At 41.4% G+C, this 24,026-nt stretch overlaps 1 protein-coding gene and 1 long non-coding RNA gene across 2 annotated transcripts in view; one reads left to right on the plus strand and one right to left on the minus strand.

Annotated features, from left to right (window-relative positions):
* Window positions 1–227: 227 nt before the first annotated feature.
* LOC311617131 lies at window positions 228–23,439 on the minus strand. The gene is made up of 4 exons (XR_014794058.1): window positions 23,337–23,439; window positions 3,761–3,861; window positions 3,267–3,418; window positions 228–1,212 (listed from the first exon to the last, which is right to left on the minus strand). It is a non-coding gene; the product is annotated as an uncharacterized lncRNA (long non-coding RNA).
* Window positions 23,440–23,871: 432 nt separating this feature from the next.
* LY86 (lymphocyte antigen 86) overlaps window positions 23,872–24,026 on the plus strand; it is a 53,507-nt gene continuing 53,352 nt past the window's right edge. Inside the window, exon 1 of the mRNA XM_084871930.1 lies at window positions 23,872–23,972. The gene's annotated coding sequence lies outside the window, so the exon portion shown is untranslated. The remainder of the gene's footprint in view (window positions 23,973–24,026) is intronic.

A 24,026-nucleotide genomic window follows, 5' to 3' on the forward strand; every position in this document is an offset into this window, starting at 1 on the left:
ACTTACTTTTCTAATAAAAATGCACATATGCTTTCTAATAATTCAATAAAAATTACACTTAAAATGGATGCATTTTATTTTATGTAAACAGTACCTCAATAAATTTCATTTACAAACTAAACAAAATGACAGTATATTTTTAAGAGTTCATTTAGAAAAAAGAAAATGACAATTTTTAATTAATTTTTAATCAAGTAAAATATGAATACCTTATTTTTTCATTTTAAAAAAATATGTTTTTATTGATTTCAGAGAAAGGGAGAAGAGATAAAAACATCGAGAGATAAAAGCCTCTTGCACACCCCCTATTGGTGCATGTGCCCTGACCAGCAACTAAACCATGACCTCCCGGTCCATGGGATAAAGCTCAACCACGAGTCACACTGGCCAGGCTGAATACCTACCTTATTTTTAAGAAACTAATGTATTACGGGTAAAGTTAGTTTCCTTTGACCACCCTCCCAATATTCACTGACACTCCTTACCTGTCACCCCAAATAGTCACTGCTGTGAGTTTGATATGGGTTCTTCTGAACCTTTAAAAATATATTTACATACATATATAGCCATTGAAAATGTATAGTACTGTATATATCTTTCTGTAACTTGCTGTTGTCACTTAACATTATGTTTCTGAAATGTATCCATATTCATATAAAGTTTATTTTTAAAATCTTATATAAATAATCTGTTATATGACAATAGCGCATTCTATTTAGCCAGGCCTTTCCTCTCCTGACAGATATTAAGGTTGCTTTTCTCTATTACAACTCACCAGTGTAATGGTAAATAGCAGTTACCACTGGGGTGGCCATAGGAATGAGAGATGGTGTTGTGTAAGGTTAAAGTTTTTATAATGAGAATGCATTCGTGTATTATTTATATAATTTAAGTACTGAATTAAAGAATTTTCTGATACATAAATTATTGAAAAAGAAAAAAAGAACAAAATTAGTAACAGGAAGCTGTCATCTATTAAAATATATGGGAAACAAAGTTATAGTGCTTATGGTTTGAGACATAAACACTTACTGAAAAATAGTGATCTGAGCACTAAACAGATCATATAAACATTTTCCCCTAATCAAAGCAATTACAGTGAAAATATCTGCATATTGGTTATCTTGCCATTAGCATAATTAACACATGCATGAATACTTAATTTATACTTTTTGCTTTCTTCTTTTATAACTATGATGTCTTTCCCCATCCCTGAAATGAAAGGGATAAAAATAAAAACTGTCACAAGTGATGAACACTTTAATAGGAGAGCTTTAAAGTAATAATTCATACAACAGATACAGACCAGGACAAATTAAAATAAGCATTTATAACTGAAAAGTTATTTTTAAAGAGTAAATATGGAAACCGCATCATTAAAACTAAGGGACTAAATTGAGATGGGGATAAACAAAATGAATTTTTTAAAAGCTCCACTTTGGAGCTCCACTTTAAAATTAACTTTGAATATACGTACATGGCTGATGATCAGAGAATTTATTTCAAGTAGAATACTAAAGTCAGAGGAGAAATTAGAAACAGTCTGATGTCTTTATCCTGGCTCCTGTCTCAACTCATTCTATCTCAGGAAGAATATCAAAGATTAGCCTATTTAGAAACATTTCTGCTAATACTCAGTTTGTCTTCTTTAAAAGAAAATTATCACGTTTAGATTTTGAGACTGTCTAATGAATTTAAGTCAATAGGGATTGATCAGACATATCAAATTTTACTTAAGTGGAAAAAGCACTAATAAACCAGGAAGAAGTTAAACAGCAGGATTTCTGATAACTAATCAAGAGTTAATTTGTATAAAATTATTATATCATAATTACATGAATCAAAAGGGATTACTAAGTAAATATTTAATTTTTATAAGAGAACAACTAAATCATAGCTAGCTTTAAATCCTTGAACTGAATGATAGTAAGATAAGTAAAGTTATTAAACCATAAGCCTTACAATTAATTTCCTCATCACCAGCGACCCTGGAGAGACAAGGTATCATTTGCGAGCCCATTTATCAGACAAGCACTGTGCACATAAATCCTACATAAGACGGGGGCCTGCCCTCAAAGAGCTCACAGCCTAGAGGGAGAGTAATAATTGCGCATGTGCCAGGTAGACAAGTAATAAAATGGAAACGATCGGCTTTATTTGAGTGAATGAAAAACGGCTTCGTGGGAATGACTAAGCTGGGTCTTAAAAGATGAGGACTTTACCAAGCAGGCCTTAGGCAGCAGAACATGACATGGCAAGGCAGAAATGTACACAGTGTGGATGAGAAACTGTAGTAATTCCGGCTGGCTAAAGCACTAGCTACCCATTTCATGGGAAGTGGGAAAATACAAGGATAGGTAGGCAGAGGCCCTGATCCTTGAGAGCCATTCTAAGGAAAATGAATTTTGCCACTGAGGAGTTGTAAGAGGTGAAATTAAGTTCACTCTGGCAGCAGGGTAGAGATGAATCCGTAAGGGACAAGCTTCTAGACAGGTAGAGCAATTAGGAGAACAACTTCCTTTTCCAGATGGACAGCAATAATGACAGAGGTAGAGGAGGAGTAAATGAGGACTCTTCAGGTAGAACTGACAGCAATTAAGACTGGATACTCTGTTTCCCTGAAAATAAGACAGCGTCTTATATTAATTTTTTCTCCCAAAGTTGCTCTAGGTCTTATTTTCAGGGGATGTCTTATCTTTCCATGCGCTAGGTCTTATTTTCGGAGGATGTCTTATTTTCGGGGAAACACGGTAGTAAGGAATAAGAAAGGAGTATCTAACATGACTCCTTGATTTCTGGCTCAGATGAACAAATGATGGTCATTCATTAACCAGGACAGGAAATGCTGGGAAAGAGGAGCAGACTGAGAAAAAGATAAATTTAGGTATAGCCCCACTGCACATGGGATCTAGGCGGATGCCCAGGAAGCAGCTGAAATATAGGAATAGACCTCAACTGCTTTCAATTTATTACTTTAGCATTAGTTTGTATCTCTCAGCTATCAAAATTTTATCAGGGATATTCACAGGGCAAAATTGACTGCTATTAAAGTTTGGATCTTCTCAATAATACTATATACCACACCATAGGAATTAGCAAAGGAAGAAAAAAAAAGAGAGAGGGACAGTTGAAGGGAGGAAGGAAGCAGCAGGATAAAAAGCAAACACCTTTTTAGCACAATTAACTGTTTACCTACACAATACTTAATAAACTCTACCTTTTAAAGGTAAACAATTCACTGTTGGACAAAACAATGTTAGACCTACCTCTCTTTCCTCCTTCTTGAGTCCCAATTTTTATCTTTTCTTTATTTCTTTTTCGTTTATGTGGGCTCCTACTCCGATCCCTTGTATGCCGTGAACACTCAGCATCCAAATAGCTTCCACCAGACTGCCGAGAATCTACTGAAGCTGATCGCCTTTCTCAAGCTGATCGCCTTTCTCATCTCCTGAAACAGACAGGACCATTCATCAGTTCACTTTCTTCACTGGTCTTCAGTGTGCCCCAGCCTAAAGTTAATGTTCTGCATTAGACCAATGATACAATATCTAAATAAGTGTGTAATTTTACATTTCATATAAGAAGGCAGAGAAACACAGTTTTTATAACATGTTTACAACTCTGGTGTAATAATCCTAAGCAATGAAGAGATACAATAAGTGCTCTGATGAATACTAGTGTGCAATAATGCCCTTGGAAATACTAAAACTTAAACGATTATAAGTAAGAGTTTAAAAAGAGAATATTTTCACCAATAAACACAATGACATACTTTTCAGCATCATCCTGTGCTTTTTCCTGCTCTTCTTGCCAATTATGACTGAGTTCTTCCATGTGCACATTTATCACATCCCGAATCACCTTAGAGAGTTAAGCACAGGATTTCAGATAAGAAAGCTGTTCAAAAAATTAAGTTTAATGCTAGAAATAAATCACTGCTGACAATCAAATATTTATTAAAAGCTATGATACAGTGGATTGTGAGATGTATGCAGTTTAGATAAATTAAAAAGGCAAGTCAAACTGTAATATGAATGGCAGATTAAAGTATATCAATATTAAATTTGTTAAAGTGAATAACTATACTACGATTATGCAAGAAAATAACCCTAGTCTTAGAAAGGAAATAGCATTAGGAATAAAGGATCATAATGAACAGTTAGGAAAAAATTAATGTACAGATAGAGACAGAGAAAAAAAAAGTAACAATAAAGAGTACAAATGACAAGCAAATTGAGCAAATATTAACAATGGTGTCTGTATAAAAGACACACAGGGTTCTTTCTATTATTTCCAGTTTTGCAAATTTATTTGTATGTTCGAGATTTACAAGTAAAACTCTTTTCTAAAAAATCTTATAATTAAGTCAAGATGACAGACAAAACATGAAACACAAGGTCACTTCACAGACACCTTCCCAGTGAGCCTATAGGTCACTCACCTAAGAACCATTTCAAAGTTTTTTTCCTTCCTATTTATCCTATAGCATCGTCAAGCACAGGGGCTGGTCACTATTTAGGTGAAAGTGAAATAGAAGGTCACAGTTGGTTCCTGTGTGCCTAATTAGGAAAGTTTTAAGAAGAAAGGTATGGGAAACAAGGGGCAATCTCAGAGACACACTATGGCTCAGGTCTGACTGATTTTCTCCCCACCTCAAAGAACTTTTCAAAAGCTCCTGAAGTAAAATGGAACAATGTCTAAACTCCTTAATACAGCCTTTGAAGTTTTCCATGATTTTACTATGCCACATAAACGTCAAATGTCTCCTGAATGCTTGTTCAAAATCCCTACATTCTAGCCACCCTGGATTGCACTTGGGTCCCTGGAAAACTTCTCTACTTATATTTATTTTTAGGAACACTAGTCCTTCCACCCGGAAAATCCTTACCCACTATTTCCCCTCCTCCACTATATTCTCTTGTGGAAAATCTAAGATTGGTGAAGGCCTACCTCAGGGAGTGGCATAAGTCATACATACCTGAACTCCAATTCAGCTCTAGCACTTCCCTGTATGACTCTGCCCAGTAGCTCTATGTGAGCTCTGGGAAGCCAAATGTTATCAGACACGGTATCCACAGAGCCACCACACAGAGCCTATAAAGAGACCTTCACTTACCTCCCACCCTCTGCTTCTCCCTTCTCTCAAATACTATCTTCTCTATGAAGCCTACACCAATCTTCACTTTTAAAAAATTGATCCCTCTACCACACACTTTGATCTCACCTCATTTCAGCACTTACTACAATCTGTGTTTTGAAAAATCATTTTATCTCTTAAACTATAATAATTCCTTTAGGATAGGTATCTGTGCGCATTTATCTTTACATACCCCACAGCAGTATGTTATGCATAGTAACTATACTAAAGATAAATATTTTACTGAAATTAGTCAAAGTTCAGATTCTAAGTCAGAACAAACAAAAAATTATCTATATATATAAAACCCTAAGCGACAGTTTGACCGACCAAGTGTTCAACCATTCGACCAGTCACTATGATGCACACTGACCACCAGGGGGCAGATGCTCAATGCAGGAGCTGCCCCTGGTAGTCAGTGCACTCCCACAGCGGGAGGGCAGCTCAGTTGACTGATGTGCGCCAGACATGGGGCTTACCGCTGGCGAGTGCAGCTGTAGCAGCGGGAGCCTCTCCTGCTGCCACAACAGCTTTATCGAGTGGCAGTGGCAGCAGGCACAGCGGGAACTGGGCCAGAATGAGCAGGAAAGGCACAGCCCCAGCCCAGGCTTGGGCTCCTCCCCAGCTGCCTGCTGCTTCGCACATTACTACATCCCTCGGGGGATCCCAGATTATAAGGCCTCTAGTATAAGATATCAATGAAACTAGGATTGGATAAAATGTTGAAAAAGCCCTGGCCAGAGATAAATTACTAAGAAAAACTATACACACTGAAGTATTTGCAGACGAAAGGTATTTGGGATGTTTCCAACATTACCAAGCAACTGGGAGGAGAAGACTTAGCACATTTAGGAAGGTGCTAAATGGGGGAATAAATAAAATAAGATCACATGTTGAGACTGGGTCATGTACATAAGGAAGGGTTCATTAGACAATTCCATCCACTTTAGAATATGTTTGAATATTTATGTAATAAAAAATCAGGCATCAAATTGTAAAAAAAAAAAAAAAAACAAAAAAAAAACAAAAACAAAAAAAAACACAAAAAACACTAGCAGCAACACAAACTTGATCACAACGTTATGAGAGTAGAGAAGAAACAAATGATATACAACGAAGTATTTAATGGACTGTAAGAATCACTAAGGTAGTATAACATGGTCCCAGACCTCTACTGGGAGAGATAAGTCAACAATACATATATACTTTAATTACAAAAAGAACAGCATAAAATTAAGTGCTAACACCTATCCTATATAATAAAAGGCTAATAAGCAAATTGTCCCCACAGGCAGGAGTTCAACCAACTGGGAGTCAGATGTGCACTGACCACTAGGGGGCAGTGACGGCAGACAGCCAGAGGAAGGGAGGCATCAGCTGGCAGCCAGCAATCGCTAGGGACCCTACCCATGCACAAATTTTGTGCACTGCGCCTCCAGTCTATACAAATAAAAGAGTAATATGCTAATTAGACCAGGAGACCTTCCGGACACCTTCTAGATGTCCTTCCGGACAAAGCCAGGGGCTTGGCCAGCCTGAAAACCACCCCCAAACAGTCCTCAGCCCCTTGCTCAGGCCAGCCATGCCCCCCAGAGGGGACCCTCATATCAATGAGGGCGTAGCAAATGGCCATTAGCCCCTTGCCCGGGCCCAGCCAGCCCCCAGCAGGGACCCTCACCTGAATGGGGTGTGGCCAGCCTACAAACTTTCCCAGGCTTCCTGTCCAGGCCAGCCCCATCCCCCAAGGAGACCCCCAACCTGATCTGGGACTCCCTTCAGGGCAGACCAGCCGGGCCCCACCCATGCACAAGGCCTCTATTCTCTATACTAAAAAAAAAAAAGGAAATATGCTAATTAGACTGGGACACCTATAAACCACCCCGGACAAAGCCATGGTGGCATGGCCAAGGCAGAGGCAGTTAGGGGCAATCAGGCCAGGAGGGGAGGGCAGTTGGGGGCTATCAGGCCGGCGGGGGGGGGGGGGGGGTGAGCAGGCTGGCAAAGGGGTCTAGTTGGGGGCGAGAAGGCCGGCAAGGGGGGCAGTTGGGGGAGAGCATGCCAGCAGGAAGAGTGGTTAGGGGCAATCAGGCAGGCAGGCAGGTGAGTGGTTAGGAGCCAACGGTCCCATATTGCAAGAAGGATGTCCCCCAAGGGGTACCAGATTAGAGAAGGTGCAGGCTGGGCTGAGGGACACCTGCCCCATGCACAAATTTTGTGCACCGGGCCTCTAGTATATATGTAAAAGTCTAAGCGACCGTTCGACCAGTAGCTATGATGCACACTGACCACCAGGGGGCAGGTGCTCCAACTGGTAGGTTAGGTTGCTGGCCCTGGGTTAGCTTGCTCCTGGGACCATTGGCCCTGAATCTGGTTCACCCGCACCCCAGACCCAGAGAGGAGGGAGCCCAACTTCTCACAGAATTGGCCATGGGCTAGCTTGCTGTGGTATTAAAATATTTCTTCTAATTAATTTTCTTTCAATGTGCATTAATTCATGCATCAGGCCACAAATAAGTGCAATAAGACAGGGGCTGGCTCAGAGCCAACTAGTGCCTCATGGAAACAGTGGATATCAAGATTTAAAACTGAAGATTTTATTTCAGGACAGGAATAAGAAGACCTTGAACTCACTTCCTTCCACAGATACAACAAATTCAATTTTCTCCTGAAAGGACCCAAGAGCTAGAGGAACAGCACCTCCCCAGCAAACGATAAAAGAGATGCATCCAGATGGGTAGGAGAGGCAGAGACACGCTCACACTGGAGTCCCCACTCCAGATGTGGTGACAGACCTACAACCAGAGGAATACTGAAAAATATGGAATTCTCCCTGGAAGAGTGAAGAGATTATGCCCCACAGTAAGCACTCCCCAACTCTTGGATCTGGCACCGAAAAACGAGCCCCCAAAATGTCTGGTTTTAGAAAAGCCATGGGGATTAAGTCCACAAGAAACATAGAGCTGTAAGGAATGGAGAATCTGCTTTTAAAGGGTTCATGTGCAGACCCATTCACCCGAGATCCAGAAAAAGCAACAGTTTGAAAAAGCCTAGACCATAAGTGAGGGAGACCCACTTACAACTTAATCTGGCTGCCATAACCTGCTAAGACTTTCCCTGGGGACAGAGGCTCTGGCTGGCACCCTTTATGCAATCTCATTCTAACTTGCTGGTAACCCTTCCTCTAGCCTGCCAGCACTGGTAGAGCAATCTTCCTACCCCACGCCAGTCAAGCACCCCAAACAGCAGCCACATTATAACCAGCCAGGCAAGCACACCACACCCCACCCTCCCCATATATCAGCTGCACCACAGCCAGGCAGATGAGCACCTGCAACCTGCCCATCTCACACTGCAGCTGGCCCTGCCACAGGCCACAGGTAAGCACAGCTCACAGAAGGGATGCACCTTGAGCAGCTGGCTCTGGTAGCAAGAGCAGATTGTGCCGCTGGGTCCCACAGATCATCTCCTGCACAAGGTCACTCCTTCAGGACTATTTTGCCTAATACATATAGACAAACACAGGGAGTCAGGCAAAACGAGGAAACAAATATGGGTCAAACCAAAGAACAAAATTAATCCAGAAAAAATACCTTAATTTAACAGATAAACAACCTACCTGACAAAGAGTTCAAAGTAATAGTCATAAAATTGCTCACTGAACTGCAGATAAACATGAGAACTTTAAGAGATGGAAAATATAAAAAAGGACCAAACTATAGCTGAACTGGAAAATACAATAGAGGGGTTCAACAGCAAACTGGATGAAGTAGAAGTAAAAATCAGTAAGTAAGAAGAGAAAGCAATGAAACACCCAGACAGAGCAGCAAAATTAAAAAAGAAGAATTTTAAAAAGAGAAGCTACCTCAAGAGACCTCTGTGACAACATCAAGTGATCCCAAAAGGAAAAGAGAGAAAGGGCCAGAAAATTTACTTAAAGAAAAAATGGCAAAAACTTCCCTTAATCTTGGAAAGAAAACAGACACCCACATGAAGGAAGCCCAGAATTCCAAACAAGATGAAACAAAAAAGAACCACATCAAAACACATTATAATTAAAATGTTAAAGTTGCCTTCACTGGTTTGGCTCAGTGGAAAAGAGCATCGGCCTGTGGACTGAAGGATCCTGGGTTCAATTCCAGTCAAGGGCACATACCTGGGTTGTGGGCTCGATCCTCAGTAGGGGGCATGCAAGAAGCAGCTGATCAATGATCCTCTCTTATCATTGATGTTTCTCTCTCTCTCCCTCTCTCTTTCTCTCTGAAGTCAATAAAAAGTATATATTTTTTAAAACATTAAAGTTAAGGGTAAAGAAATAATCTTAAGAGCATCAACAGATAAATAACATTACATAGTAGAGGCCTGGTGCACAAAATTCGAGCACTGGAAGGGAGGGGGAAGAAGGGGTTCTTCAGCCCAGCCTGCACCCTTTTGCAGTCCAGGACTCTTCGCTCCTTGCCACCCGCCTGAAGCAGAGGCAGGAGAGGCTAACACCACCACCGCTGCTGCTGCGCTCACATGCCATGAGCCTGGCTTCTGGCTGAGCAGCGCTCCCCCTGTGGGAATGCACTAGCCACCAGGAGGCAGCTTCTGAGGTCAGTGCACATCATAGCAACTGGTCATTCTGCCAGTCTTTCTGCCATTCAGTCACTTTGCATACTACAGTTTTATTAAATAAGATTATATAGGATAAGGCTATCAGCAGATTTTTTTCAGCAAATCTTTATAGGCCAGAAGGGAGTGCCATAACATATTCAAAGGGCTGAAAGAAGAAAAAATTCCAACCAAGAATTCTCTAACTAAAAGGTTAACATTAACATTTGAAAGAGAGATCAATAGTATTATAGATAAGCAAAAGCTTAAAGAGTTCATCACCACTAAACCAGCCTTACAAGAAATGTTAAAGGAACTTTTCTAAGCTAAAAAAAAAGGCACTAATTAATAAAAAATTTAAAAAAACATTTGAAAAGTTAAATATCACTTGAAAAGGTAAATATATAGTAAATGTAGCAAATCAATAATATATAAAGCAAATATCCAGATTAAAAGACAAAACAAGTCAAAGTAAACAAGATTACAATTAGCAATGTTTTTGTGGCTCACACTCCAAACAAAAGCTAAACAAAAACAAAAATAAACAAATGGGACTACATCTGCAAATCATATATCTGCAAAGATGTTAATATCTAAAATGTATTTAAAAACTCACACAACTCAACAACAAAAGAAATAAAACACCCCCTTAAAAAAATGGGCAGAAAATCTGAATAGACATTTTTCTAAAGATAAACTGATAGCCAACAGGCACAGAAAACATGTTCAATATCACTAATTATTAGGGAAATACAGTCTAAACCATAATGAGATATCATCTCTCAACTATTAGAATGACTATTATAAAATATAAATACAAAATAACAAGTATTGGAGAGGATGTGGAGAAAAGGTTAACCCTCATATGCTGTTGGTAAGGCGGTAAATTGGTACAGGTACTATGCATACACACACAACAGTATGAAGATTCCTAAAAAAAAAAAATAAGAATAAAACTATTATATTATCCAGCTATTCTACTTCTGGATACTTATCCTAAGAATATGAAAAAATTGTCCTTGCCTAAGTGGTTCAGTGGTTAGAGTGTTGACCTGTGCACTGAAGGGTCCCAGGTTTGATTTCCAGCCAAGGCCACCTACTTGGGATGTAAGATTGATCGCCAGCCCTGGTTGGGGTTCAAGCAAGAGGCAACCAATCAATGTGTCTCTCACATTGATGTCTCTGTCTCTACCCTCCCTTTAACTCTCCCTAAAAATCAATGAAAAAAATATCATCAGGTGAGGGTTAAAAAGAAAAGAAAAGAAAACACTAATTTAAGAAGATAATATACACCCCTATGCTTATCACAGCGTTACTTACAATAGCCAAGATATGGACAAAACCAAAGTGTCCACTGATGGATGAATGAATAAAGATATCACATAACATAATACAGTACTACTAAGCCATAAAAGGGAATGAGATCTTGTCATTTGTGGTACTATGAATGGACCTTGAGGGTATAATATAAGCAAAATAAGTCAGGAATGGACCCTGAGGGTATGATGTAAGCAAAATAAGTCAGGAAGAGAAAGATAAATACCAAGTGACTTCACTCATGAAATCTCTTAGAAACCAAAAAGAACTGAACAAAAACAAAACAAAAACAAAAACCCGGGGAGAAACCAAGATGGTGGCATAGGTAAACACCTAACTGCAGCCTCACAAAACAATTTCAAAAAATACAACTAAAATACAAATTGGACATTATCTAGAACTACAGGAAAATTGACTGGAAATTCTACAACTAGAAGGAAAGAGAAAACCAGAAGGAAAATCAGAGGAGCTGTAAAAGCTTACGGTACGGACGGAGACACGGTGCACAAGTGGGGAGAGGATGAAGCCAGAGAGGAGCGGGAGGCTGAGTGCCTGGCTGGCATTCCCCAGCAGAAAGGAGATAAAAGCTCTGGACTGTGCTGAACCCCAGTTCTGGACGAGACCCTGGGGACCCAGGCTCATACAGAGGGAATCTAGGCTGTAAGGCAGAGAGGCGAAAGGCAGTCTGGGAGGTGCGCAGAAGATGTACTGTTGACTCTGCCACTAGATTGCCCTAATGGGAAGGAGACAAAAGCTCCGGACTGTGCTGAGCCCCAGTTCCAACTGCACTGAACTCCAGTTCTAGGCCAGACCCTGGGGACCCAAGCTCATACGGAGGGAATCTGGGCTGTAAGGCGGAAACTCAGGGGAGCAGCGAAAGGCAGAGTCCTGGAGGCATGCACATTGTGCACAGAAGACAAACTGTTGACTGTACCACTGGATTGCCCTAGCAGGAAGGAAACAAAAGCTCCAGACTGTTCTGAACTCCACTTCCAACTACACTGAACCTCAGTTCTGGGCTCACTGGGGGAGAGCCTAGACTGTCTGGTAGCAGGCGAAACTAGAAGGCACTTCTCTCAGAGGTGCTTGCAGCACGTACCGAAGGACACTGAGGAACACTGAGACTCAGGAACCTCATAGGGCAGGGCTGACAGGAAGCCAAGGCTGTAGGCTCCACCCTGAAACTCAGCCCCATCCAAGCTGAGCACAGAGGCTTTTGCAATTTTCTAAGTCTAGTCAAATAAGGCTGACTCCTGGCATAGACACAGCTGATCCTCACAGCCAATTGGCCTGGAGGTCAGTTCTTCCCAGTGATACCAAAAACAATCAAGACTTAACTACAACAAGGCTGTACACACAGTCCACAAAGGGGTGCACCAAAAGTGTCCACCTCAGGTAACTGGGAGGCTGACCCACTGAACCATATATGACACCTTAGCACCCAAAGCCACCCTACCAACTCAGGGAAGCAGTGAAAATGCCGAGACAAGGAAACAGATCACAAATGAAAGAAATGGAGGACAACAAGCGACTGGATATAGAGTTCAAAACCACGGTTATAAGGTTTTTCAAGAATTTCCTAGAAAAGGCCAATAAAATAAATGAGACCTATGAGGATATGAAAAGGGATCAACTAGAAATAAAAAGGGATCAACTAGAAATAAAGAATACATTGTCTGAAATAAAAAATATTATACAGAATCCTAAAAATAGAATGGAAGATCACAAGAATCAAGTAAAAGATTTGGAACATAAAGAGCCAGAAGACAGTCCTCTGCAGAAGCAAGAAGACAAGAGAATCCAGAAAGTTGAAGATAATGTAAGAAATCTGTGGGACAACTTCAAGAGAACCAACATCAGAATTATGGGGGTCCCAGATGACAGAGAGCAAGATACCAAAAACATACTGGAAGAAATAGTGACAGAAAACTTCCCCCACCTGGTGAAAGAATTAGGCTTACAAGTCCAGGAAGCACATAGAACCCCAAACAAAGGGAATCCAAAGAGGACCACACCAAGACACATCATAATTAAAATTCCAAGAGCAAAAGACAAAGAGAGAATATTAAAAGCAGCAAAAGAAAATCAGGTAGTTACCTATAAAGGAGCACCCATACGAATGTCAGCTGATTTCTCAACAGAACCATGCAGGCCAGACGGGAATGGCAAGAAATATTCAAGGTGATGAATAGCAAGAACCTACAGCCAAAAATACTCTACCTAGCAAAGCTATCACTCAGAATCGAAGGCCAGATAAAGAGCTTCACAGATTAAAAAAAAAAAAAAAAAAAAAAAAGCTAAAGGAGTTCATCACTGCCAAACCAGAATTATATGAATTGCTGAAGGGGGTTCTTTAGGAAGAGGAAGAAAATAAAGATAAAAATTATGAACAACAAATATGTAACTATCAACAAGTGAATCTAAAAACCAACGGAATTAAAAAAATCTGATGAACAATATTAACTGGTGAATATAATAGAATCAGAGGTATGGAAGGGGAGTGAACTGATGATTCTAGGGGAAAAGGGGAGTGGGGCGGATACGGGAAGAGACTGAACATAAACTGTGCACCTATGGATGAGGACAATGGGGGGTGGGGAAAGGGCAGAGGGTGGGGTGGGAACCTGGTGGAGGCGAGCAATGGAGGGGGGGGAAAATGAGGAACATTTGTAATAATATGAACAATAAAGATTTATTAAAAAAAGAAAATGGACTTGAGCCAAAACCGGTTTGGCTCAGTGGATAGTGTGTCAGACTGAGGACTGAAAGGTCCCAGATTGGATTCCTGTCAAGAGCATGTACCTTGGTTGTGGGAATATCCCCAGTGGGGGGTGTACAGGAGGCAGCTGATCAATGTTTCTAACTCTCTATCCCTCTCCCTTCCTCTCTGTAAAAAATAAATAAATTTTTTAAAAGAAAATGGACCCAGGTTTGAGTCTCAGCTCTGCCATTGTGTGACCTTGGACAAATTACTTAATTGCTTTAAACTTTGGTTTCTTCATCTATATAATGGGTACTATATAATACTTACCTTAAATCCATGTAAAACATGGTATCTGTCATCTTGGAAGCCCTTAAAATATTAGTTGTTTATTATTATTATCCACTCCACTAACTCAAGGACCATGAACTATGAGGTAGACACCATTCAAGGCAGCAAGGATTCAAAGGTGAATGGCAAAGGCCTTTTCTTCAACAGAGAGGTGAGACATGCAATATCTGACTGATGGAAATGGCTGTTCTGAGGCTGAAGTAAGAAAGTTCAGAGAAGTGAAACCAGACAACCAATGGATCTGGGCTGCCTGTCACTACTTCAGTTAATTAAACAGAGACAGGGTTAAGTCATATATGAGTGTTTATTCCAATACTGCCAGCAGTATGGGAGAACAGTGGTCATCAACAAAAGTCTGTTCTCCAAGACCCCAAAAGACAGTTGTTTATATTGGCTAGGACAAATATTACAGGGGGAAGTAGGAATTACAGGCATATGGAAGTAGGGGTAGGACTCCATTGTTTAGGCAATAAGGTTATTAATCATTTTATGATATTTGGTAAATCTTGAATGAGAATAGACCACATTCCAAGGTTGACTCTCAGGTTCAAGATTGACTCCCAGTGGTAAGGGGGTATACAACTCCCATCCAGGTTAGAATATCCTTTCTTTAATCAGAACAAAATAATCACAGTTAATAGAGCATAATTAATATTTCTTATAACTATAGCTAGTCCCCAATATTCTATTTTTTCCCCTAACAGAACCATTACGATAACCATATAAATGTTGCGATGTCGGTGTTCATATTGTGATGTGTACTTTTTTTTTTTTTTTTTTTTTTTTAGTAAAATACAGTAACCAAGGAGCCTGGAAAAATTATTAATATAGTTCTAATTCAGTTGAGGAGACAAAAGAAGCTAGGCAGCTTGGGGCAGAACCATGGAGAAGGAACCCAACTAGGCAGAGTTACTAAGTAAGACGCACCTATTGGGTAGGGAAAGAAGGGTGTGCTCGGGAGGCACAAGCTGTAAAATGTATGGATATTTCTACGACAGGCAGCAAGCATATAACCAATCACAAGATAGTAAGGCACATAAACCAATTCCAAGGGTATTGCTAAAGCAGAATTATTTGAAAAGACCAATCAGGAGCTAGCAAGGCTATCTTTTCCTCCTTAATTAAAAGGTGTGTGCTTCCTCTCCCCTCTCTCTTCTCCCAGACTTGCTAAGATCTTGGGTTGATGGCAGGAGATGCACTCCCCTGCACCCATGTGGCTTATGGTCATGTGAGCATCCACACATGGACTAATAGCCTTTAACTTGGATGCTAAACTACTCCCAGTGCCACATGGAAAGGAAGCTTTGGACACTGGCCTGCTTCTGGAACCCCAGCTGTACCTTTTCCAGGACTGGCTTCTCAATAAACTTTGGTTCTACTAACTGTTTTTGGTCCATGACTTTATTCTTCAATTTCATGAAACAATGAACTTGGACTCAAACCCCACATTTTGGTTTCATAGTTATTCTTTCCAAAAATTATTAGGCTTGCCGAGACCGGTTTGGCTCAATGGATAGAGCGTCGGCTTGGGGACTGAAGGGACCCGGGTTCCATTCCGGTCAAGGGCACGTACCTTGGTTGCAGGCATATCCCCAGTAGGGGGTGTGCAAGAGGCAGCTGATCGATGACTCTCTCTCATCGATGTTTCTAGCTTTCTATCTCTCTCCCTTCCTCTCTGTACAAAATCAATAAAATATATTTTTTTAAAAAAATTATTAGGCTTTATTCTATCTGTGAATGGGAATAAATTTTTCCATTTAACTTAAAAGAGCAGTTTCTACTCGTTCACAAAGAAGCTCAAATCTTCTGAATTTTACTCAGTGTTGTTAGGGAGTAGTGTTTTACTGATAGTCTTCCTCCTCAGCATCCTTTCACAAAGTATTGTGCTCATTTATGGGACCCAGCTGCTAATTTATGAGAGAATTATTCCCTAATGAGGATTATCAGGTTTTTAGTGCCAAATATGTAAAAAGCACTTTCTATAGATACTCAATCTAGTTTCTTTTTCAAACCCAAACCGTGGGTTTGCGAGCTTCATTTTACAGATGACTCTGTGACCTGCCAAGGTCACACAGTGGTCAGAGGTGGGACCAGAACCAAGTTGCCACCCAACTTCTCCCTTAAAAAGGTTGCTCTTCTAGTGGGTCCTTAGGAGAGAGCACTTGTTGAGTGATAGTATTTCCTCTATGTTCAAAGTGTAAGGAATGGGTCCCACACCTCCCATTGGTCTTTTTAAAAATATATAGATATGTTATTGACTTTTTTACAGAGAGGAAGAGAGAGGGATAGAGAGTTAGAAACATCGATGAGAGAGAATCATTGATCAGCTGCCTCTTGCACACCCCCTACTAGGGATGTGCCCGCAACCAAGGTACATGCCCTTGGCCGGAATCGAACCCAGGACCTTTCAGTCCGCAGGCCAACGCTCTATCTACTGAGCCAAACCGGTTTTGGCCTCCCATTGGTCTTGGCAAACCTCTGGAGGGGCTCCAGGGAGAATGCACACTCCCAGCTGCAGCAGTCCAGGCCTGAGTTCACTGTCCAGAGCGGCAGCCGCAGCTACGGACCAGGAGAAATCTATTTCCACACAACTTCTAAGGTAATCATCACAAAGGTAAAGAAAGTACCCACACAAATACAACATCGTACCTAAAGCAGCTTTATTTGTATATGTGTATTGTCAGCACTGTGTCTTTTATTAATAGCCTGCATCCTCCTCCTAGAAAACTTGAGTCTCGAACATTTCTCATGGCAGGCTTTTCTTTACCTGCACCAGCTCATAACACCATTTGCCCAAGGATAAAGAGCACCGTGCAGTGATACACAGCTGCTGATTGCTATTATGGCAAGGCGTCATCATGCTGACATGTACACATAAGGAACTGTTTGACATTGAAATTGGGTCTCAAAAGAACTGTTGGCCAAGAAAGAAACTCACTAGAGACTGATTCATATGCCTTTGAGCATTACGATTATTGCTTGTCACATTTTTAAAAAAATATATATATTTTATTGATTTTGTACAGAGAGGAAGGGAGAGAGATAGAAAGCCAGAAACATCAATGAGAGAGAGTCATTGATCAGCTGCCTCTTGCTCACCCCCTACTGGGGATATGCCCGCAACCAAGGTACATGCCCTTGACCAGAATCGAACCCGGGTCCCTTCAGTCCCCAAGCCAACACTCTATCCATTGAGCCAAACCGGTCTCAGCACATTTTTTATTCTTATAAGTATATTTCCAGTAGGACATGATCTCACTCATCTAGGGGAAATGGTGAACAACATAGACTGATGAACAAGAACAGACCCAGAGATAAGGAGCCATGGGTCAGACTGTTGGACCTCAAAAGGAGGGTGAGGATAAAAGGGAGAGATCAACTAAAGGACTTATGTGCATACATATGAGCATAACCAGTGGTCAAGGACAATAGGGGAATGGGGGCATGAGTGGGGAGATGTGGGGGATTGGAATGGGGGGTTGAGGACAAATATGTGATACCTTAATCAATAAAGAAATTTTTTTTAAAAAGTAAAAAAAAAAAAAAAAAAAAAAAAAAAAAAAGCACCATGCAATAAGGAGGTAACAATAAATGTTTGTTAATTAGGTTCTCATGAAGATCTAAATTTAGTCCTGTTACTTTCCATTTCTTTTCTTTACCTTTGATATCATAATAGAAAAATGGGAAATAGCTATGCATAGGCATTTTCTAAGGAAGAAATATAAATAATCAATAACAATAAGATGAAAAAATGTTCAACTCTATTTGTTCTGAAAGAAATATAAGCAAAACAATTTTTAAATACAAATGTATAACTGCTGGTGGGTTTGCCTGAAAGCACAAAGTGGGGTTTTTTCCTGCTTTATTCATCAACAACCTTGTGGTTGCAGCCAACATATCCAATCTTTAAAGGAAAAGTGAAGAACTCTGCTTCTGAATGCTAAGCAGCTTGCAGTGAAATCACCTGAGCCCTTGTTTCTGCTGTCTCCGGGGCCATAGGAAAGGTGCTTCATTAGACTCCTTCAGGGCCACTCCCATGGCCTCAATCCTGATCTGTCACTTCACAGTTCTAATGGGTATATTTCTCCCATAAAAATATATTTATGTGCCACATAAGCTCATCCAGCTAGTCACCTTTCCATAGGGTGGAGGGCCTGGCTTTGGGTAAAGAGCAAAGCATGCTAACTAGATTCCTGAGAAACTCTCCAGCCTCTCCCAGGATCTGGTTTCCTTTAAATATCTATTTATTTCCTTTAATATAAATAAATATGATTAGAAATAGTAATAAAATCATGTACCATTTATTGATTATTATTGATTTTTGCAAAGGTAAAGAAACTTACAGTCAGTGACATTCCAATACCACACAATAGAGGCAAGATTTTTGCCCAAGCCAGCTGACTACAAAACCCATTCCATGTGCACTGTCCCTGTTTGCCCCAGCAACCAACTTCCCATTGCGGCAGTTCTCTGACAGAGATGCCTACTCCTTGAAGCTACAAAGGCCAGTCCCATCAGTTTCTAAGTGGTGGGGATAATTTGCTTTGACTTCACAAGAAAGGAGGACAAGCAAACTTAAAGGCACAGGAATAAAGAGGCTATTTTTTCTGGGGTCAAGAACCTTGGATTCTGGAATCTGTCTGACTTTCAACTTGGCTTTACCAAATGTGTGATCTTGGACTTGTTACTAACTGTGCTTCAGTTTCCTCATTTTGATAATGAGGATCATCACAGAACAAATCTAGTAACCTTTCACTGGAATATCTAGTACAGATTTATTTAAAACTCAGAATTTCTTAATTTTAAAAAGGTAATAGAGTTCATATTTTATAACACCCAAAGTGGGTTATGGTGCAAGGTCCATTGCTCACTAATCAATCACATTAATATTTTTGCAGTAAGACTAATTAATATTCAACTAGAGGCCCAGTGCACAAAATTTGTGTACGAGAGGATGTGTGTGTCCCTCAGCCCAGCCTGCACCCTCTCCAATCTGGGACCCCTCCAAGGATGTCCAACTGTATATTTAGACCCGATCCTACTGGGCAGTTGGATGTCCATCTCACAATCCAGGACTTCTGGCTCCCAATGGCTCACCTGCCTGCCTGTCTGATTACCCCTAACCACTATTGCCTGCCATCCTGACAACCCCTATCCACTCCCCTGCCAGTCTGATTAATGCTAACTGCTCCCCTGCTGGCCCCATCACCCCTAATTGCCCTCCCTTGCCAGCCTGGTTGCCCCCAACTGCCTTCCCTGCAGGCCTGGGATCTCCCCAACTGCCCTCCCCTGCAGGGCTGGTCTCCCCAACTGTCTTCCCCTGCAGGCCTGGTTCCTCCCAACTGACCTCCTCTGCAGACCTAATTGCCCCCAACTGCCTCCCTTGCAGGCCTGATCTCTCCCAACTGCCCTCCCCTGCTGGCCTGATTGCTAAAACTGCTCTCCCCTGTTGGCCAGCTTGTGGTAACCATCTTGTGTCCACATGGGGGTGGCCATCTTGTGTATTGGAATGATGGTCAATTTGCATATTACCTTTTTATCATATAGGATAAATCTCTAAATAAAGACTCTTAAACTGATGAGACTAAATAGTTTAGATCATATTTTTCCACCAAAAGAATGCTTAAAAACTCATTTTCCAAAACTTTGAGATTTCAAAGTTGTGGTAGCAGAATGATGGTACCACACCTATACGCAAGGCTGTTTTGAGGAATAAATGAGTGAGGGAATACATACTGAGTGCTTAGGAGAGTACCTGGCACACAACAGTGGTCCAGCACATTTGGCTTATTCTTATTTATTCCAGGGAAGAAATAAACACAGGCTATTTCAAAGATTATTATTTATATGTTAAAATTACTGCTGAGTAAGCTTAATACTTCAAGGAGAATTCTAGATGGATCCCATAGCCAATATCAGTAGAGAAAAATCAAGGAAATGTTCTGAGCCGAAGCCGGTTTGGCTCAGTGGTAGAGCGTCGATCTGCGGACTGAAAGGTCTTGGATTTGATTCCGGTCGAGGGCAGGTACCTTGGTTGTGGGCGCATCCCCAGTAGGGGGTGTGCAAGAGGCAGCTGGTCGATGTTTCTCTCTCATCGACGTTTCTAGCTCTCTATTTCCCCTTCTCTCTTTAAAAAAATCAATAAAATATATTTTTTTAAAAATGTTCTGAGGTTTGATGCAAACAATTGGCAAGTTATTTCATTCTAACTACCACCTGCTAGTCCAGCAAAATATGCTGTCCAGCAAAATATTCTCTCCAACAAGATGGCTCAAATGTGACTCATGTAAACCCCATAATGAACAGCTGGAAATCTGGGACCAACCAGAGTGGGAGGTACATACTGAAGCCAGAGCCAAGGCACAAGCTACAACTGTAAATTAGGACCCCTCCTCATAGCAGGTAAAAGGACTCTCCTCATTCTTACCCATACTTTTGGTTTCCTTCAGCTTATCAAAATCATTTCAATCTTAACAGAATGAAGTCTTGAGAATATCTGAATCTGGAGAGAGTTTTAGCTCCAAGTTACTATTTTGTCCCAGGCTGCAGAGAAATTTTAGACAGTGTACATGAGTCATTTCAGACTAGATCTACCCTCTCTAAATCTCAGAGCAGTTTCTTGTGCCTTAATCATTGGATAATTTGTGGCCTTTTTCATCATTGGGAAATTGATCAGACTAATCTAAAAAGCCCACTTCTTTCTTGGCCTAGCATACCTGTTCCCCAAACAAACAAACAAAATATCATTTCTGTTTGTAGTTTGTCATAGAATTTATGGCCCTGTACTTTGCATGTAAACAGGAATGTTAATAAATGGGGAAATAATAAGGTAATTGGAAGAGTCAGTAGTTCAGAAAGACATGCTAGAGTTTGTCTATTAGAACAGTTACTAGAAGCTCTGATGAACTACCAGTCTGGGGCAAATTAAAAGGAGGGGGGGACAGATAGTATATACAGACATGCAACAGGAAGCTGAAAATACTAGTATTTCAGAAACCTCTATTCAATTTTTTATGGGAAAACTAAGCAATATTTCAAGAAGTGAAGTCTCTCTTCTTTTACTGAACACATTTATTCAACAAATGTGTTGATTATTTTCTTCCACCAGAAAGTTAGCTCTGGGAATAGGCTCCTTGCTTTGCTGGACTCTTGGTGCCTGGAATTGTACCTGGAATGTTGGAATGCTTAATAAATATCTGCTGAATAAATGAGTGAATTAATCTGAAGCAGGAAAGAGGTGAAATTTTTCTTCTTTTCTGTAGAAAGGAGACTGTTTCTACACTGTTTTCTTTACCTTGCTCTCTACAGCAAAGACTAGTCAATCCAGCTTCCTCGTGTGAAGCAGCTTCCCCCTTACCCTTTAATGCAGTTGAACTCTTGCCCTCAGAATCTCACCTTTTATTCATGAAGCCTCTTCTTAAAAATGAGTTTTCCTCTTAAGAAGATTTTTAGTGACAGCCATCCTAATAATAACATTTTTACCTTTCAAAGAACTATAGACACCATCCCCAAACAAAACTCAATGAAAAGAGAGCAGCTTGAGACATGGAGGAAGAGGATTATCAAAAGAAGTAGAAGTCTGAACCAGACCAGAACAGCCCAGCTTCTATAAGGTCCTGGATGTCAGGATCAGAGTCTGACAGTATATTCGGTTGTTATTTACGTGTATAAGATGATTTTTAAAAATAAATATCATGAATTCATTCTAATTTTATTCTGTAGTTAGGAGCAGGACATTATCAATAAACTCTTCTGAACTTTACAATGCTTCTAGTTGAAGCATTCCTCAAGCTGCTATAGATTGATGGAACTAGTTTGCCATACTGATGATTTCAGTCAAATCCTCCTTTTCAGGATGCCAAACTCCTTCCAGCAAGTTGCTCACTCATTACTCTTCTTTGGGTGTGTTATGTGTTTTTACAAAATGTTGTGCATCATATAACAAAAGAACATCCTATCTAATAAAAGAGTAATATGCAAATTGACCATCACACCAAGATACAAGATGGCCACCAAAAGATGGCCTGCAGGGGAGGGCAGTTGTGGGAAGTTAAGGGTGACCAGACCAGCAGAGGAGGGCAGTTGGGGGTGACCAGGCCAACAGAGGAGGGCAGTTTGGGAAGACCAGGCCAGCAAGAGAGGGTAGTTGTGGGGAGACCCAGGCCTGCAGGGGAGGGCAGTTGGGAGGGACCAGGCCTGCAGGGGAAGGCAGTTTGGGAAGGGGGACAGGCCTGTAGTGAAAGACAGTTGGGGAAGGGGACCCGGGCCTGCAGGGAGGGCAGTTGGGGGCAATCAGGCCAGCAGGGAGGGTAGTTAAGGATGACCAGACCAGCAGAGTAGGGCAGTTGGGAGAGACCAGGCCTGCAGGGGAGGGCAGTAGAGGGGGTGTGTGTGGGGGGGGCTGGCCTACAGAGGATGGCATTTGGGAACCAGCAGTTCTGGATTGTTAGAGGGATGTCCAACCACCCATTTAGGCCTGGGTGGTTGGACATCCCTCAAAGGGTCCCAGATTCAGAGGGTGCAGGACACACCCCACCCCATATACAAAATTTTGCACCAGGCCTCTAGTATTGCTAATAAGAGGATTTTAAAAATGGTACACTCTGCAAGAGAACAAATTCCAAAATCTAGGGCAAAATTCTCAAACTGTGGCCCCAGCCCAGCAGCTTCAGCAACATCTAGGAACTTGTTAGAAATGCAGGTTATCAGGCCCCACCCCAGACCTCTAATTGGGGCCTGCAATCTGTGTGTTAATAAGCCATCCAGCTGATGCTGATTCCCACTCCCTCCACCCCCAGGTCTGAGAAACACAACTGTAGCATCACCACACCTCCAGAGCCTCTTAATGGATGGTCCCTTTTGAACATTTCTGTATGCCAATGCTATCTTTGAATCATGATTCTTTACACTGCCTGGTCCTTTGATTCACAAAATATCTGTGGCCGGTCCTCAGATGCCCTGATTTCCATATTAGTAGATGCTCACAGCTCTCTGCCAGCCTGCCTGCTCCCTGCTCTGCACCCCTAGGCCAGTCTGCTGGTATATTGGTTGTGCTGTGCTCTGCAGGGTGGAAGGGCTTCACCTTGATTGCTCTCCTCACTCACTGTTTAGAGCTCTCTCACAGCCTTTAGAGTCCTCAAAGGTCCCCAGGGAAAGCTGCCATGGCCTTGTCCTGGAACTACAAGAGCTTAAATGCCCCCCTGGGCCCACAGCTCTAAACATTGAGCTTCTGGCTCTCACCTGAGCTCTTGTTCACAGCACAGCTGACCTCTGTTCACACAGACCACACGGTGCTATCTTGCCTCCTCTTAGAGCAACTCTCCCTCCTCTTCTTCGGGCCTCAACTTTCTCCCTGCAGGCCTGGGTCCCCTCCCCCAACTGTCTTCCACTCAGAGAGCTTATTACAACACAGAGTGCTGGCTGGGCCCCACCCAGAGGTTCTGATTCAGTTGGTCTTGCATGTAGCCCAACAATTTTCATTTGTAATAAGCTCCTGGTTTAAGTTGGCACTATTGCCCAGCAACCATACTTTGAGAACCACTTTTGAAAGTGAATAACACTGTACTTATTTGCAGATGAATACCTTTAAAAAAATCAATCCAGACCTGCCCCAAATGACTAGTCTCTGATGTCTCCCCCCAAAAATGTAAAGGATCCATCCACTAAGTCAATTTATTTGTTTGTCTTCATGGGCAATTAAAAAAAAAAAGTTTTGAGGTGACTTTAATTTTTATTTAGCCGTGGGCAGAAATTGTCAGTGTCACCTGCTGTGCTTAGTGAAATGCTTTTTCTCTCAGAGGAAAGAGTGTTCTCCATTGCTCCTAAAATCTGCTGGCTGTTGGCTGTTGGCTCTGATTCCAGTTCTCTCCAGTGAAGGTACAGTTGGGTGGGGGTGGGAATCAGTGTTCAGAAACCTTGCTGTCTGGAATC

This window comes from Pipistrellus hanaki, assembly GCF_964339955.1.
Source record: "Pipistrellus hanaki genome assembly, chromosome: 2".
In the NCBI taxonomy this organism is placed as follows: domain Eukaryota; kingdom Metazoa; phylum Chordata; class Mammalia; order Chiroptera; family Vespertilionidae; genus Pipistrellus; species Pipistrellus hanaki.